This window comes from Mustela putorius, unplaced genomic scaffold (genome assembly GCF_011764305.1).
Source record: "Mustela putorius furo isolate JIRA1106 unplaced genomic scaffold, ASM1176430v1.1 tig00003911_pilon_pilon_pilon, whole genome shotgun sequence".
Taxonomy (NCBI): Eukaryota; Metazoa; Chordata; class Mammalia; order Carnivora; family Mustelidae; genus Mustela; species Mustela putorius.
The window spans coordinates 3,511,728-3,526,500 of NW_025422058.1; the positions used below are offsets into that span (position 1 = coordinate 3,511,728).

The 14,773-nt window shown below is 37.4% G+C and overlaps 1 long non-coding RNA gene across 4 annotated transcripts in view; it reads left to right on the top strand.

The window, feature by feature from the left end:
* LOC106005762 overlaps positions 1 to 13,272 on the top strand; it is a 77,696-nt gene extending 64,424 nt beyond the window's left edge. For all 4 annotated transcript variants that reach the window (XR_006603324.1, XR_001179366.2, XR_006603326.1 and 1 more), the window contains one exon: positions 12,633 to 13,272. This is a non-coding gene — a long non-coding RNA (uncharacterized LOC106005762). The remainder of the gene's footprint in view (positions 1 to 12,632) is intronic.
* Positions 13,273 to 14,773: the final 1,501 nt, after the last annotated feature.

A 14,773-nucleotide genomic window follows, 5' to 3' on the forward strand; every position in this document is an offset into this window, starting at 1 on the left:
AAAAAAAGAAAATTACAAACCAATATTCCTGATAAACCTAGATGCAAAAATCCTCAATAAAATATTATCAAACTGAATTAAAAAATACATTAATATGCTAACTTGAGTAAAATTAAAACTTAAAAAAATACATTAAAAGGATCATTCAGCATGTCAAGTGAGATTTAATCTGGGGATGCAAGGATGGCTCAATATTATCAAATCAATTGATGTGATATATCACATTAACAAAATGAAGTATAAAAATTATATGATCATCTCAATAGATGCAGAAAAAAACAGTTCATAAAATTTAACATCCATTCATGATAGAAAAAAAACCTCTCAACAAAGTGGGCTTAGAGTGAACATACCTCAACATAATAAAGGCCATAGCCAAAGCTAACAAACCCATAGCTAACATCATACTCAATGATGAAAGACTGAAAGTGTTTTCTCTAAGATCAGGAACAAGACAAGGATGCCTACTCTCACTGCTTCTACTCAACATAACAGTGGAAGTCCTACCCACAGAAATCAGACAAAAAGAAATAAAATGCATCCAAGTTGGTGAGGAAAATGTAAAACTGTCACTATTTGCAGATGACATGAAACAGTATGGGGAGAACCCTAAAGACTCCACCAAAGGACTATTAAAACTAATAAATGAATTCAGGTTTCAGGATACAAAATCAATTATACAGAAATATGTTGCATTTCTAAACACTAGTAACAAAGTAACAGAAGAGGAAATTAAGAAAATCATCCCACTTACAGTTGCATCAAAAAATCCCACAAATACCGAGGAAAAAAATTAAAAAGGTGACAGATCTGTGTCTGAAAATTATAAAACACTGATGAAAGAAATTGAAAATGACACAAATGAAAAGATATACCATGCTCATGGACTGGAATAATTAATACTGTTAAAATGTCCATCCTACCCAAAGCAATCTATAGATTCAACACAATCTTTATCAAAATACCAAAGTATTTTTTCACGGAACTAAAATAAATAATCCTAAAATTTGTAATTCAGTATCATCCACAGATGATACTGAATTACCAAAGCCATTTTGAGAAAGAAGAGCAAAGCTAGAGGTATCACGATCCCAGGTTTCAAACTATACGGCAAAGCTATAGTAATCAAAACAGTATGGTACTGGCACAAACAGATACGTAGATCAATAGAACAGAATAGAGAGCTCAGAAATAAACCCATACTTACATAGTCTATTAATTTATGGTAAATGTGACAAGAATATGCAATAGGAAAAAAACAGTCTCTTCAATAAATTGTTTTGTGAAAACTGGACAGCTACATGCAAAAGAACAAAATGGGACCACTTTTTTACACCATAAACAAAAATAAACTCAAAATGGATTAAAGACCTATATACAAGACCTGAAATCATAAAACTTCTAAAAGAAAACAGAGGCAGTGAACTCTTAGAAATTGGACTTAGTATTTTTCTGAATCTATCCCCTCAAGCAAGGGAAATAAAAGCAAAAATTAAAAGTTGAGATGACATTAAACTAAAAAGCTTTTGCACAGTGAAGGAAATGATTAAAAAATGAAAAAAAAAACCTACCGAATGAAATAATATATTTGCAAATGAAATATTCAACAGGAGGTTACTATAAAATACATAAAAAACTCATACAACTCAACACACACATAAAAACAATCCAATTAAAAAATAAGCAGAGGACCTGTACAGATATTCTTACAAAAAAAACATTCAGATGGTCAACAGACAGATGAAATGATATTCAACATCATTAATCATCAGGAAATTGCAAATCAAAACCAAGTGAAGTATTACCTCACACCAGTCTAAATGGCTAGTATCAAAAAGACAGGAAATAGCAAGTGTTGAAGTGTTGGCAAGAATGTGGAGAAAAGGGAACCTTTATATACTATTTGTGGGAATGTAAATTGGTGCAGCCACTGTGGACAACGGTATAGAGTTACCTCAAAAAATTAAAAATAGAAATAACAGGGGCGCCTGGGTGGCATAGTCAATGAAGCATCCAACTCTTGATTTTCACTAGAGTCATGATCTCAGTGTCATGGGATCGCCCCAGGTTGGGCTCCCTTAGCAGGGAGGCTGCTTTTCTTCCTCTCCCGCTGCCCCTCCCCCACTCATGTGCGGGTGGGGGGGGGGCGCGCTCTCTCTCTCTCTCTCTCACCTCTCTCTCTCTCTGTCTCTAAATAAATAAATAAGGTCATGGTCTCAGGGTTGTAGGATCAAGGTCTTCATCGGCTCTGCACTCAGCACCAAGTCAGCTTGTCCCTTGCCCTCCCCCTCCCCACGTTCTCCCTCTCTCTAAAACAAATAAATAAAATCTAAAGAAAAATAATAAAGGAATTGAGTTGTCCTCTATAAAGCCAGCCATTAAAGGGATTTGCAAAATATGTAAAACCAATACTATTCTTTTCACTAAATTATTTTGGAAACTACAGTTGAATTTTATGAAATATATGTTATTTATGTTAAAATACAATGAGTTTATTACTGTAATTTTTAGAGGAATCAAGAAATTTTTTTAAATTATGCTTTAAATTTCTAACATGGTAAATATCAACAAATATAATTCATATAAACAAAAGCTGTCTGGAATTCTCCATAATTTTTTAAAGTATAAATGGGTCCTGAGATCAAACATTTAAGAACTACTGCCCTTGGGCGGCTGGGTGGCTCAGTGGGTTAAAGCCTCTGCCTTTGGCTCAGGTCATGATCCAGGGTCCTGGGATCGAGCCCCGCATCGGGCTCTCTGCTCAGCAGGGAGCCTGCTTCCTCCTCTCTCTCTGCCTACTTGTGATCTCTGTCAAATATTATAAATAAAATCTTAAAAAAAAAAAAGCTTTAAAAAAAAAAAAGAACTGCTGCCCTTGATAGCCCTACCCCAGGGCAATCTTCTTAGGGCTATTAGGAAACAGAGGTTAAGGAATGGGTTGCATAAATGACTATGTATTTTTGGTTCAGAAATTGTTCAAATCTGCTACTTTGGCCAAAGTAGCAGAGTCAGATGAAGTTAGGATTATCTACATACCTTGGTTTATTGATGTCTGATCCAAACTTTAGCTTTATTTGGTCAGAGTTCTGATGCCCCCACCTCAAGGTAGCCTCTCTAAGACAGACTGGTGCCTGGGCTTAATGACAATAGAACTCCCAGATTGGTTGCAATTTGTGGATTTGGGTGCTGAGGTCCTAGGTCTGTTCTGAAGCATACCTTTCCTAGTTAAGAAAACTACAATTATTTTCACTGTAGTTAGGTGATCAGGTGGTCTAGACTCATAATCTATATCTTCCACTAGAATGGGAGAGGAGAATGTGGGCTGCAAGAAACTGGGGAGCTTATTTTGCTTTAGAGGAAGAGAAACTGGTCAAATATCAATTGAGAGAGAAAATGAAGAGGAGTTTTAGTTTTATGATCTTGGTGGTGGAGAGGAGGCACAAGAAGAGATTTGATAGTGTTTAGGAGGGCATTAGGAATGAGATTTTCATAACCAGCCCAAATCTGGTCTCCTCTACGCAAGAGTTTCCCTGACATAAGTTGTAGTAGACCTTCAGAACTGCATCAGTTTCATGAAAGAGCATTTACTTGCTGGTTTAAATAGTTTGTAGTTCCCCAAACTAGTTGTACATGGCTAAAGTATTGTGAAAGACACAAAGGACAAGGAAAATGGAAAATATAGTTAATGTGGAAAGGAGGGTTTGACATTTAAAGTGGAGGGCTATTGGGGGAATTCAGTAATGAAAAGGAAAATGGTCTAATTACTTGTCTCAACGATAGGCAATGGTCTGTCAATTAGACAAAGTTAATAAAGGAAAAAGCAAATGTTGACCTAAGCTGTAAAACAAAACAAAACAAAGCAAAACAAACAGACAAACCACACACACACACACACACACACACAAAAAAAAAAAAAAAAACACTGATAAAAACAGGATAGAAATGGGAAGGAGGGTTGTAAGGACCTATTTTATATTTTTATTTTCGCCAGAGGCTTCCTTTGAGGTTAAACAAGAACTTTGTTGTTTAACCCTTACACTGTCCCTGCTCCCCTTCCCCCCCAGGAGACTTAAAAACAAGTCCCAGAAACCAGCTCCAGGTGTGGAGGCCAAGAAAAACAAGGTTGTACCCACCTCAAGTCTAGCCCTGACATAAGTACAGCCATGTTGGCAAAGCAAAAGCTGGCACCTTGCACTGTAAGAGTGGGTTAACATAAGAGTGGCATTCTAAAGGCCAGGAAGCCATTTTACTGAGCATCCCTAACCAGCTGTCACTGCCTACGTGACTTGAGATAAGAGAAACTAGCTAAAACCTAAAAAACAACTTAAACATATACCACCAGGGCGGTTAGGCGGTGGCACCACAGGGACCAGATGTTAATGAAAAACAAATAGTTAACTTGCAGAGATCACAATCCTGCAAGACAGGAGTCTCCCTTGGTTTACAAATGTCCTAGTGATTTACAACAAAAAAGCTGTCTTCTCAGTAGCCCAGTTTCCAGGGACAAATGGCTCAGTTCCTTGAGGCCTGATGTCGCCCTCCCCATAAAACTGAAGGAGGCTGAGGCGGAGGGAAATGTAAATAAAGTTAAATTTCTTCTGAACCTAAATCTCCCAGGGTGATGCCGGGGTGGCGAAAAGCTAAACAGAGTTAAACTGTCAAAGTGTGGTGCAAGAGATGGCTGTAGCTATGAAAAAGTGCCTTGAAAATGCTATATAAACCCTTGGCTCTGAGAACATGGGTCCTTGTTGAAAACCGCTGCACCGGGCAGATACTTGGGCCCCAGCTAGCTGGAAATAAACCTCGCTGTGTGACTTGCATTATCGAGAGTGTTCTCTGTCTAATTGAGGGATGGTCGACTCTGTACCCTAACAGGGCCTAATATTTCATCAGAGAACAGACCAAATTAGGGCTGAGGTGTAGCAAATTCCCAGATGTAAAAAGTGTTCTAAGTGCTAACTGTGGCGGTCATTAATCTATTTTCTCTTAGGTCCATTCTTCTCAGACTCTTCCTTGCTCTATACTCTGAATCACAGGACATGACCAGGTTAAACCATATTTTCCAGTATCCATTTGTCAACTCGTCTCCAGTTAGGTTCAGCCATTAGAAGGTATTGATGGAAAACTGGAAAGGAGAATGAAGTGAGAAGTATCCTACCACTAGGAAAAAGGCACAGAGAACAATCATATACAACACTTGGGGTGACTTGGAAGGTTGCCCATTTTGAGTGGATTCAAAAAGATAGCTCCTGCATATAGTTACTCTTCATCTAAGGGCCTGAAATACTAAAGTAACAAGTTATCTGCCTCCAACATACCCAAAAAGAAAAATAAAAGTAAGTTTCTTGGTCCATAGCATTTTGAAGTGCAACTGGATGAATGTTAGGAGTTCCTTGATTAGGTTACTGGCTTGCAGATAATCCTGCAAGGCTCTTGGCTCTGGCCCCTGGATTGGCCTGGTTTGGCCTCTGAGTCATCCTTCATTTTTAATAGAAGGTAGCATGTGTTCACAGATGAGTAGGTTTATCAGCCTATTTCCTGCCTATAAAATTGGGGATGGGGCAGTCTTACAGCCTCCTTTTGTTTTATACTCTGTCTTTCTAGTTCTGAGCTGGCACTGTTTCTGCTGAAATAAATTTCTCAGGAACTTGGTGGTTCTTCAAATATTTCAGTGAGATTCACTCCATTAGACAAAGACCACACAATCTACTACAGTTGGTTTCCATAAAATAATCTCATCTCTATCTTTGTCTCCTGCTAAGAGCCTAGAACTGAGGAATCACACCTTTAAACTTCTTAGAGGCCCAAAGGTTTGACTGAAGAGATCTGAGGAACACCCTCAATCTCTTGAAATAGTCCTTTGTGTGATTAAGCACCTTGTCTTTTGATCTCTTTGAGGTCTTAACAAAAGGTTGTGGAGTTACTCCCTGGGCATTTTCTTGAGAGTAAGATTCCCTGACAGTGTTCAGAAACCATCTCCTAGTGTTATGATTTTTACCACCTGGGGAAAATGAAGATTTTCAAAATCATCAAGGCCTGACCCCTTTTTGCTCAACAACTCTTCCCTTAAATTCTCTCTTTTCTTGAATTTTTATAAGTAGCAAGAATAAACCAGTTGTCAGCTTCAACATTTTGCTTGGAAATCTCCTTAACTATATAACCAAGTTCATCACAAGTTCTGCTTTCAACGTAATGGCAGTTGAAATTATGCACTAATATTCCCTTTCCTCTAGTTCCCAGTAACATGTGCCTCACTTCCTTCTGATCCCTCAGTAGTAATGTCCTCAGTTCCATATTTCTACTGAAAATCTGGTCATGGCAAGTTAGGCTTTATCATGCTCTTCAACATTCTGCACCCTCCACCCACTACTCCATCCACAGACACATTTTTAGGTTATTTGTTATAACAGTACCCCACTTCTCGGTACCAAAATCTGTATAGTTTTCTATTTATGTGTAACAAATCCCATAAATTTAGCAGTTTAAAACAACACACTTTATTATCTCTGTTTCTGTGGGTCAGGAGTCTAGGCATAGCCAGTTTGGCTTTCCACTTTTAGGTCTCTCCAGACTACACTGAATGTGTTGGCTGGGCTGTGTTCCCATCTGGAGGCTCAAGTGAAGAAGAATCTGCTTCCAGACTCCCTCAGATTTTTAACAAAATTCATTTCCTTGCAGCTGTAGGAGTAAAACCTTTGGAGGGTTTTTCCTGGCTGTCAGCCAGTGGCTGTCTTCAGTTTCTAGAGGCCACCTGAGTTTCTTGCCACATGGTCCTCTCCACAGGCAGCTCACAAAGTAACAGCTTGCTTCATCAAACCCAGCAGGAGAGTAAGAAAGAACAATTCTGCTAACAAGATGGATTCTTATAAAATGTGACATAATGATGAGAATAATGTATCCTACCGCATCTATGATACAATGTAATATAATTATGGGAGTAATTTCTTATCATCTTTGCCATATTCTATTGGTTAGAAGCAATTCACAGACTGTATCTTGTGAAAATTAATAAAGGGGAAACCTCATTAAAGTGAACTTGGGATAATAGAAGGGAAAGCTGGAATGGAAAACCATCCTACTCAATGTCAATTATAGGAAGAATTGTCAATTACAGACCCCTAAAAAAAGAATCTTCAATAGGGAAGAATCATCAAATACAGGTTCCAAGAGGGAAAGATGTACATTGTGTCTGCTACAAGAAATTAGCTACCCCTGCAACTCAGCCAATGAGAGGCTTTCATTACCCTAGACTTGTGTTTTTCTCCAACTTTGGATCAAAACAACTCCCCCCAACTTCCTCTTTTACGTAAAATATCACTCCTTTCCTTTGTTAGACTTTTCAATAATTTTGCTACAATTTGTTATCCTGAATTGCAATTCTGTTTTTTCCAAATAAATCCATTTTTGCTGATAAAATAACTGCCTTTTATTTTTCAGGTTAGCAACCTATATTTGGGGGTAGGGGCATTCATACTGGAAGACACAGATCACTGGCAGTGACCCTAGCCTATTTGTCGCACACACATAATTTCTCAGAAGTAATGATTCAATGCTAAATGCAATGCTAAAACTTCAGGAAGAAAGCACACGAAAGGATTCCAATATATAGTATCTCTCTTCTGGAAAGGCAGAACTTGCCCTGGGTACTGGATTGGGCTAGGCTGATGAGTGGAGCTCAATAAATTTCTGTTGAGAGAGAGGGTTTTATCAAGAATGAACCTGACAGAGCTTGCCAGCTCAAAAAGAGTGACAGAAGTCTTTGAAAATAGAGGAGAAAACTACTAAAGAACACACACAAAAACACACTAGTTTCTTCGTTATCTCTGTTCCCATGATGTCTGTCACTTCAAGTGGTAACCACCACTCATTCTGCTTTGGTAGAGTAACTTTCACTTTATATTGGTCAAGTTATTTGTCAGATCATAAAGGTGAAATGAGAGGACTGTCAGGTCATATGTTTGGTAGGGATGGAATTACAAAGAAAGGAAAATTATGACACTTGGGGAAGGAGTTATGAAGAAGGAAAACCAATGGGGTGCTTAAGAAAAGGACCTGAGTCAGAGTCATCTGCATATCGTGGCACACAGTGAATTATTCTCACATAAAACTTCTAAAATGGTTTACCTTAAGGTTATACTGGATACATGGTCAGAGGTCTCATTTCCTTTTCTTAAAACTGGATTGGTGCTCTTTGAAATGTCTAAAGGTATATGGCTATTATTGGTTGAGTATATTATGTTACAGGCCCAGCACTGAGCTAATTGCTTTGCATGAAATTTCCCAACGACTTTATGGGGATAGATGATATTCTTATCCTTTCTCCTAAGTATGGGGAAACTGTTAACCTTGGAGTTAGGATGTTGTATAACTTGCCTAGGGTCACACAGTATACAAAATAGCCAAGACCCAAGCTCATATCTGCTGACACTAAAGTTAAAGCCTTCTTTTTTAAACATTTTTTTTAAAGATTTTTTCTTTATTTATCTGACAGAGATCACAAGTACGCAGAGAGGCAGGCAGAGAGAGAGGAGGAAGCAGGCTCTCTGCAGAGCAGAGAGCCCGATGTGGGGCTCAATCCCAGGACCCTGGGATCATGACCTGAGCCGAAGGCAGAGGCTTAACCCACTGAGCCACCCAGGTGCCCCTTAAACATTTTTTTAAAAGATTTTATGTATTTATTTGACAGAGAGAGACAGCATGCAAAAGCAGGAGCAGCAGCAGGCAGAGGGAGAAGGAAAAGGAGGCTCCGCGCTGAGCACAGAGCCACTCAATCCCAGAATTTTGGGATCATGACCTGAGCTGAAGGCAGATCCTTAACTGACTGAGCCACGCAGGCACCATCCAAGTAAAGTTTTTAATATTTAAAAAGAATTTAAGTGTTTCCATACCTGATTTTAGTCTTTAAATTAGTGAGCTTAAGATTTTTGTTTTTCTCTGGAAGATGCTAACTAATCTATAGTGACAGAAAGCATATCAGTGGTTACTAGAGGATGGGAGAGGGCTGGGAGGGGCAGGAGGCAGGAAGAGGGAAATACAAAGTGGCACAAAACACTTTTGGGAATAGGGTGCCTGGATAGCTCAGTAGGTTAAGCCTCTAGCTCCTAATTTCAGCTCAAGTCATGATCACAGGGTCGTGGGATCCAGTCCTGTATCAGGCTCCCTTCTAGGTAGGGAGTCTGCTTGGGATTCCTTCTTCTGTCTCTCCTTCCACTTGTGTGCTCTCTCCCTCTCTCTCTCTCAACATAAGTAAATTAATTTAATAAAAACCTTTGGGAATGATAAATATGTTCACTATCTTGAGCTATCTCGAACTATGGGAGCAATAGTTCACAGCTGAACACATATGTCAAGCTTATCTAATTATAATTTAAATATTCACAGTTTATTATATGTCAATTATTCTTTATATTACAGATTAGGAAATGGATATAAAGAAGTTAAAGTGCCTTGTCCAACATTAACCAGAGAGGCAGTAGCAGAGATAGGATAAAAATTGTTTTTAAAATATTTGAACAAGTGCTATTTTTCCCTCTCAATTTGATAATTTATACCCACATTGTTTCAAAAAGGACTTGAAGGGACATAAAATATGAAATGCATTTTATAGGAAGAAGATTGTATTTAAGAACTCTGGGTTAACTTACATATCTCAATTGAGCACTGGAAATCCATTGTAAATTCATTTGATGAAAAAGTTTAATGCATCTCAGAAGTTTGTCATTCCGTGCAATTTGAAAAATACATATATTTAGGAATTTTATAATTATGTGACCAGCAGGGGGCAACTAAATACTTCAAAAACAGCAACGTATAAAGGGAAACATTAAAATTGGAGAGACTATGAGCATTCTCAGTTGTATAGAACTAAATTCCTTCTTAAACGATAATTAACACCTCATCACATTCTCACAATACTGAATTTGTGAAGTTAATTAGAACACTGCCCTAAGTAAAATCTATATACTATGGCCTATATTTGGCAGGTTGTTTTGATTGTTCTTTCAGTTCACAAGATTCTTTGCAAAAATCTATATATTTAATAACCAATGAGGGTTTTTTTTCTTAAAGATTTTATTTATTTATTTGACAGATGGAGATCACAAGTAGGCAGAGAGAGAGAGAGTGGGGGGAGCAGGCTGTCTGCTCAGCAGAGAGCCCGATGCGGGGATTGATCCCAGGACCCTGGGATCATGACCTGAACTGAAGGCAGAGGCTTAACCCACTGAGCCACCCAGGCACCCCTAACCAATGAGGTTTTTTTTAAAACTTTGTGTTACAGAAAATACAACAAACATTGACTGGTTAATTTCTGGCAATTTTAGGCTTCTTCTATTGCACTTGACGTTCTAAGATCAAAGTAATTAAGAATTGCATAAGATCTCATCTTTAACTTAAAACTTAATAAAGTATCATTTCCTAACCTTCTTTTATAGAGACTAACTTTAAGGTTGTTATATTAGTCATGGTTCTTCATAGAAACAGAACCAACTGTGTTGGAAGAGCTCTATATGTCAAATAATCCAACCTTCTTTCAGATGCAAGTGCAATGACTCTCACAATGAGAGCATTCAGTAAACGTATGTGGACTGAATTGAACTGAATTTACATAAATGGAATTACGTATCTCTAGTGGTGGCTGGGCTCTGCTAGGGTTCCACTGTGGAGTTGGGAAGTACTATGGGATAGAGATTAAGCATGAACTCTGGGGTCAGATGATCTAGGTTCACATAGTGTTCTTTCTGCTTACTTTCTATGTACCCTTGGATGAGTTACTTAACTTTGCTAATCCTCCATTTCCTCACCTATACAAAAAGAGCAGTAATAATGACTATTTGTGGTACACATTTTTTGTATTAATCATTACTCAGTTCTCTTCCTCTTCTGGGCACTCAGTGGATTAACTGTTCTTTCTCAGCACCCCAGCAACTAAATGGATCCATGTGACTTGGTCTGGCAATGAAATACTGTGGAACTGGCATGTATCCATTTCTGGATGAAACCATGAAAAGCCAATATGAAATTCCCCAGCCCTTCTCCTACTGGGGCAATCATGTAAAAGGAATCATATAAGATGGTGACACCACAAGGTTGAAAGAGCCTAGATTATCATACCATTGTATGGAAGACAGTTCCCTGCAGCCAGAGCCAACATTTTAGAATAAGAAATAAATCTTTGTTCAGTTAAATCATTGACTTTTTTTTTCCAACTGCAGCATAACCTAGACTATTCTGTTCTGCCTCAGAGAATTGTTTTGATGATTCAATCAGATATGGTATGGGAATCGCTTGTTTAATAAATAATAGCACTTGAATGTTATATTGAATTCAATATATTGGATTATATTTAATCAGTCATATTAGCTTTGAATATAAGGTATTGCTTTGTTGTTGATTATTATAATGATTCAAAATTCTGTCAAATTAGAGTACCAGGTAACTTATTTATTTATTTATTGGGAGGAAGTGTGAGCAAGTGAGCTAGCATCCAAGTGGGGGGAGGGGCAGAGGGAGAGTATCATCAAGTAGACTCCCATAGCCTGACAAAGCAGGGCTCAGTCTCAGAACCCATGAGATCACAACCTAAGCTAAACCCCAAAGCTGGAGACTTAACCAATTAAGCCACCCAGGTGCCCCATAGAGTACCAAGTAACTTTTGTTTAAAGTATTCTAACTCTTCAAATTCTTGAAACAATGCCTAACACACAGTAGGCATTCAGGAATAAATGAAAAAATTCTTATTTTGCTGATTCTCTGATACTTGCTATCGTTTTATTCTAGGATCATTTATTCCCTTGTTAGATTGGTAAGATTTCATTTTCCAGTCCTTTTAATCAGATCTAGGTTCTCATAAAACAATTACTTTTGGATAGAGTTGTCCTAGCCATAATGGAGCTCGGGCAGTGAGAGCTGCTCATTTATCTCAACTCTCTTCTGAATTCAGAACCAATAAATAGGGAGCCAGATAGAGAAAGATGAAAAACCACCATCTTTCTGATAAAAATGTTTAGACAATATGACTTCAAGGTATAGCCACAACCAGGCTTTTCAGTACTCCTCCTCAAGTTCAAATGGGAAATGGCATAATAAAAGGAAAAATTGGGTCTACAGGACAGATAAACTTGAGCAGAATCACTGCTTTCCATACCCAGTGAGGTCAACCATAGAAAAAATGAGGGTTAGGACTCAGACCTTCCTCTAGAAAGCAAGCCTAAGCTCTGATCTATGTGTGTTTAGATTATTATGCATAATGAGAAAAAAACAGAATATAATCTGTTGTGGGTAGGTAGGTTTGAAAAACATGGCAACAAAGGGGCTGGGTCTTATTTTCTTCCTTAAATCACCAATTATGTGAAATAACTCTTTCTTCTTAGGGAAGGTGGCAGAAATAAAAATAGAAGTTACTCTTCCCTAAAGTTCTGAAAGTAGCATATTCCTATTTTAACAGTCAGGCAGGGGAGCACCTAAATATGTAAATATAATAATTTATAAATATGTAAATTTCTAACTAGAGAGTATAATAATTACTGATTATAAATATGATTTGTTGCTCAGGAAAAGAGGACTTGGCTAGAGATACACATTAGATCAAAAAGAATGAGAACACAAGATCCATTTTCTCCTCTCTTTTCTAGGAGGAAGATGTAAAGTGAAAAGAGAAGAGGGCTGAGTATGAAATTTTGGAGTAATAAATAAAATGAGGGAAAGATAAACTTGTAGAACATGAGGAAAAGTCAGAAAGGTAAGAAGAAAATATGATAACATAAAAGCTGTAAAGAAGTAAGTTTCTGCCCAAGGCCAAACAAGCTGCCAACCCATGACAACTGCTACAGTGTGAAGACTACATGGATCTAGTGCTGAGGCAGCCTACAAACCGTGGGTAAGATGCAAAGGCAACGGAAATCTGCAAGCGGAGACGCTTTAAAGAAGTAACCAGCTATGTTGGTTCCCTGGAAGTTCCTCATACTGAAATGTTTACAGTCTTATGTTGATGATGACTCCAAAGCTATACGTAGGCCCAGTAGGAAATAGTGATTTTCATTAAAAAAAAAAAAAAAAAACTTCTGTTACTATGAAAGTAGTACACACAGTAGAAAGTTGGAAATTATATATAGGTAAAATAGAAAAATAAAAACCATATTTCCAATCTATTACCATTGTTAACAACTTATTGTATATCTTTCCATACCTTTACTTATCTCTATATATGCATATAAATATATATATTTTTAACCCAAATGGTTTCATGCCTGGTGTGCAGTTTTACAACCTTACTTTTTTAAAATTAATAATCTCTACCTTTCCTAGTCAATGAATTTTCATCTTATCTAAAACCCAAATACAGATTTCCCCATTAGTCAGCAAATTATCTTTATTCTGAAAATAACTAACTAAAACTAAGGAATATTTGTTTTTCCTTTCCTGTATGAACTATATTTTAAGGTAACCAAATAGTTCTAGGTATAAAGTCAACCTCTATTTTGCTGGGAAAGAAAAAAGCCAGAATATAGAATGCATGATGATATTAAAATTATCTTGCAGGGGCACCTGGGTGTCTCAGTGGGTTGGAGCCTCTGCCTTCAGCTCAGGTCATGGTCCCGGGGTCCTGGGATAGGGCCCCACATTGGGCTCTCTGCTCAGCAGGGAGCCTGCTTCCCTCTCTCTCTGCCTGCCTCTCTGCCTGCTTGTGGTCTCTGTCTGTCAAATGGATAAATAGGGTCTTTGGAAAAGAAAAAAAAAATTATCTTGCAATTCTTTTCTTTTTTTTATCTTGCAATTCTTATTGAAATTATTGACTCGTACAAGGCTTTTCAACGTGTTAAAACACGAGGTTTGTTTGAAGAGAAACTAAGCATATGCATGGTATCAAAGTAATGCCATACAAATAACTTCCTAGTCATGAGTTTATAATGTAGGGATGAGACTGCCATATCATTATTTCAATATCAGTCTAAGCATTACTAATTGAACATTAATTGAATAACATGAAAGATACTATACAAAATATACTAAATTACCTATAATTATTCTAGCTCAAAAGTTTAACTTGAATCTACCAAATCTTTACATCTAATATCTCTCAAATATTTCAAAAGGTCATTTTTATATCTATTGACTATTATAAACAAGGTGTTCTGGATTGTTAAGTAACGTTGCAAGAGCAGGAGAATAAGGAGACGTATGCATTACTGCATTGTGCTTAGAGATAAATTTTGTTTTACTATGATTCATTGTACTTAAGAAATAAGTTTGGCAAGAGAGGACTGGCTTAGAGTGTTGACTTCATGTATTGCAACACTCTGAAGTCTGTTTGAAGTCTTATTTGAACAGAAAGTACAACTCTCAAATTGAGTCCATTTCCTGGTTGCCGAAGAAATAGCTTTCATTCTCACATCACATGTGAGACCTGATACTTGAACAGGGGTGTTTGAGATTCTTAAATAAATCTGCTTCCATGGCCTGAGGTTATGCCCATCTATGTATCTTCTATAATTCTCAGAATTAGGCCAGTTGCCACAAAGTTTTGGTATCAATGGAAGGTTGGTAGAGTATTGTCTATTTGTAATATTTTTTTCACAACTGAGAAAAGTGAAAATACAGTTAGTAATATTGTATATCATATTCCCCAAAGAGTAATCACAACAGTTAATGTTTCTTGAGTTCTTCCTTATCACAACACTGTAAAATTTAAAAAAATTTTTTTACTCCTCTTTACATATGAGGAAAGTCTTGGTGAGGTCTTACAGCCAGTATATGATGGGGTTAGCATTATTTA